Source organism: Psammomys obesus, unplaced genomic scaffold (assembly GCF_907164565.1).
Source record: "Psammomys obesus unplaced genomic scaffold, mPsaObe1.curated_primary_1811, whole genome shotgun sequence".
Classification (NCBI taxonomy): domain Eukaryota; kingdom Metazoa; phylum Chordata; class Mammalia; order Rodentia; family Muridae; genus Psammomys; species Psammomys obesus.
Window position 1 is genome coordinate 20239 of NW_026595704.1, and position 4346 is coordinate 24584.

Below are 4346 nucleotides of genomic sequence, written 5' to 3' on the forward strand. Positions count from 1 at the left end.
GCCACGGGCCGCCGCCCCCGGACCCCGCGCCGCCGCCGGGCCTTCCCCGCCCCCAGACCCCCCGCCCCGCCGGAGAATAACTCACCTGTCTGTCGGGGAACTCGCTCCTGCTCGGCCCTCTGACTGACTCCTCCGGCTCACCGTCTTCCCTCTGGGAGGAAGGGGCGGGACTTCCCGTTTCTCCCTTGAGCCACTTCCGGCGGTTCCCAGGGCGACTACGCTGGATGGCGCACAGAACACCATAACCGAAAAGGAAAGATTTTACAGTTGCCTTGGCTAAAAACACAAATTCACGTTATCTTCTTTTCCCTGAGTGGCCGGCGGCTGGGTGGGTCGACTTCTTTTCAGTTCACCAGCGCTTTCCGGAAGTTCCTACCGGAGAAAACAGGAAGTTCCACCCTCCCCGCTGGAAGGGAAACGGAAAGCCTGGAGAGTCAATCTGTAGGGCAGAAGTGGTAGGGCTGAGTGGCGGCCTGGTCTTCTCGGGAGGATACTCCGTCTTCCCGAGGATGCTCAGCGGACCCGCACCGCAGCACCCAGCGTCCGGTCTCCATCCCTCGAACCCGAGGGCGGGGCCGGGAAGGGCAGGGGCGGGGCCTGCGCAAGGGCCTTCCTTTATATCTGGTCCCCAGAGGCGTCAGCTCAGATACTCTGGTGTTCTGGGAAGGCTGTGCGTGACAGTGCTAGCCCAGATGATGAAAAAAGACCTCCGACGACGCCAGAATCGGGTGTCTAATGTGTTCCCCCCAGGAAGCCGTGATTCTAATGAGTTCCTGAGGATAATCTAGTTGAATTCTCATCGTGAGTCACATATACACGGTAGGGAATTGCATCTGAAGGAATCAGATAGCCGTTTTCAAGATTACACAGCTAGAAAAAGTGAAACCTAAATCTAAACTCTAGACAGCCTTTTCTAGTCTATAGTGCTGAGTCACGTCTCAAGACCAAAATCGGCTTACATGTCTGCTCTAAGTAGAGTAGTGGACTGGGTAGGGTGTGGCGCTCACGTGACCCCTGGCTCTTCAATTTCCACATTTCCTACAGTTTGCGGAGCCGGAGCAGGACCGGTACTTAAGCAAAATAATACGCAAGGAACCAGGCGCACGCCTTTAATACCAGCACCCAGGAGGCAGAGGCAGGTGGATCTCTGAGTTCGAGGCCAGCCTGGTCTGCAGAGTGAGTTCCGGGACTACAAAGAGAAACCCTGTCTCCCAGGAACAAATGAATAAATAAAATAAGGAAGGGGGTGGGTGTTGGGTGGGAAGCTGTGTTACTCCTGCTCATCCCTGTAACAAAATGTCAGAACACCTAATAAACTTCAAGGCTCTTCCCTTAGTAATCCCTTTCTCCTCCACATCTCAAAAGTTCCACAACCTCCTGCAAGCACTTCGACCAGCCCGGAGAGAAAAGCACAGCACATGAGCCTCTGAGGATCCCTTCAAGTTCTAGCCGTAACAGTCAATAAGTTACCACCTCAACAGGATTGACCATCTTCGTGCCTATATGATTGTAATATATTTCATCAGAGAGGTAAAATTTGGTTCAGGGACAATGTGACATCCAGCATTATTTGACCATTCAAGACTAGAGACGTAAGCCAGGCAGTGGTGGTGCACAGCTTTGATCCCAGCACTTGGAAGGCAGAGACAGGCAGATATTTGAGTTTGAAGCAGCCTCATCTACATAGTCAGTTCCAGGGCTACCTATAGTGGACATTTCCTGGTAAGAAACTTAAATATCAACAAAAAGGACTGCACAGGTCAGTTATGTGTAGCTAGAAGCACTGCTAGGCCAACTTCTAATTATTCTTTCCTCTTAAACTGAGATTTAAGAAACATTAAAACAGGAAAAGAAAAAAGACAGGAAGCACAGAGAACCAGATTGCAACTCAAATCTCATCAACGCCCTTTCCTTATGTAATAGATAGCGATTGACACAGCCTAATAAAAAACCATGAAATACTCAGCCCTAGTCAAGTATGGTATCACACGCCCTTAATCTCCGAACTTGGGAGGCAGAGACAGGGAGAGTTCTGTTAGTTAAAGGCCAGCAGCTGAGGCAGTTACTCAGACAAACCCTGTGGGGATGGGGAAAAGGAGAAGTAAGAAAAAGAGCAAGGAAGGAAAGAAGGAGAAATGTTCAACCCAAAATGAACACCCCTAATGTACTTGGGAAGGATTAGGAGGTATGGCCTTATTGGAGAAAGTGTGCCACTGGAGGGTAGGCTTTGAGGTCTCAAAAGCCATGTCAGGCCCAGGCTCACTTTCTGCTGATGCAGAGTGCTCAGCTTCTTCACCTTGTCTGCCAGTGCCTCCATGCACCCTGCCATGATGATGATGAACTAAACCTCTGGAACTTAAGCAAGCCCTAATTAAATGTTTTCTTCTATGAGCTTTTCCATGGTCATGGTGTCTCTTCACAGCAATCAAAGGGAGCAAAAAAAGTGTAAGAGCCAGGGCTGGACAGGATGGCTCAGAGGTTAAGAGCACTGGCTGCTCTTCCAGAGGTCCCAGTTCCCAACAACCACCTGGTGGCTCACAGCCATCTACAATAAGATCTGGTGTCTTCTGGCATACAGGTGTACATACAGACAGAACATTATATACATAATAAAATATTTTTTAAAAACTTTAAGGTCCAGAGGATGGCTGCAAGGAAACTGTTTTCTGAGCACAGATGGACAGTTGCACACGTGAGCTCACAGCAGTCATGACAGCGTGCACACGACCTGTGCAGGCTCAAACCAAACCAAACTCCAGCCTGAAGAGATGAGGTGGGCACAAGGTCCCCTGAGGTTGACAGTTGTAGTAGCTGGAAGAGAGAGCCTGTTTTCTTTTATTGTCTTTCTTTCTTTTGTTCTTTCTTCCTGTTGTTGTTGTCAATAAGAAATTTACTTATTTAAAAAAAAAAAAAAAAAAAACCAAGTGGAGCATTGTCCAGAAAATTATAACGGCTTTACTTATAATTGTCATAAAGTTGAACTGTTGAAATGTGTTAAGTGAAACATTTTGCAGGTGTGAATGCTTTGCATCTTGCATTTATATTAAAAATTCACTCACACAAATGGAAAAACTTTTAATACCTGATTTCTGTCCCCTATTTTTCCACTCGCCATCATATACTTAGGTACCTTTTGACCCCTTGGAAGAAATATGTAATTTTCAGAAATACTGATAACAGGAAGAAGAAAAAAAATTTGAGAATGAAATGTTTCCCCTGGTAGTGGACTCTTAAGCACGTTCTCCGCATGTGCGGCGTGCTGGCTGGATATCTTTTGCCTAAATTGTTACACATTTGGCGTGGACACACAGGGTGGTTGGTATCTTCAAAAAGGTCAACCAGATAGGCCTCACTTGCCTCCTGCAAAGCCCTATTAGCTGCACTCTGCAAGCGCAGATTTGTTTTGAAATCCTGAGCAGTTTCTCGCACCGGACTTTGGAAGGGGGCTTGCAATTGAGAAGCTGAGCGGACTTCAGATAGCCTCAGATTTCACGAGTGCCGCAGTACCAGGCCTAAAATGATGAGGTTTCTTTGGTCCTCCAGAAGAGGGCGCACTCTTGCGAGTGGCTTTTTGTAGCCAGTTGTTTCCCGCGTGCTTTACCACCAGTGGATTTAAGGTCTGTCGGCTTTGTACCCGCCATGGTGTGGGCATCTCCTTACTTTCCTCCACAGTAACTATGATCAAAGTACATTGTACAAATTTTTCCCTTCTCATTTTTTAATTTTTTTTTACTTATTACAATTTATTCACTTTGTATCCCAGTTGTAGCCCCTCTCTTGTTTCCTCTCAATCCCACCCTCCCTCCCTCTTCTACTCCCATGCCCCTCTCCAAGTCCACTGATGGGGAGGTCCTCCTCCCCGTCTATTTGACCCTAGCCTATCAGGTCTCATCAGGACTGGCTGCATTGTCTTCCTCCAAATTTTTTGACTAATAAAAATTGCCGAAAAGGAAAACTCAAGAGGAAAAATTAATAAAAACTAAAGTATTTATAAATGTAAAAATACCCATGAAAATTGATAAAAATAAACGTAGTATATCAAATGCCCACTGTGTAATAGACAATGCTAAGTGACCTACCCCTGTCATTTTACTACAATGAAGACTTCTCATTCCTGCAAAGGAAACACTTGTGACCGAATCTGACCAAGGTGACAAGTATGGAATGACATGGAGAAAGTGACAGGAGGCAGCTCTCCACAAGGCGTCCTCGGTCAGGAAGCAGAGGGAAATGAATGCTGGCCCACTTTCTCCAGTATATTATGCCCAAGGCAGAACCGTGGCATTCACCTTCAGTCCGGGCCTTCCCTCTTTGATTAAACCTTCTTGGAAACACCCCCGTAGACA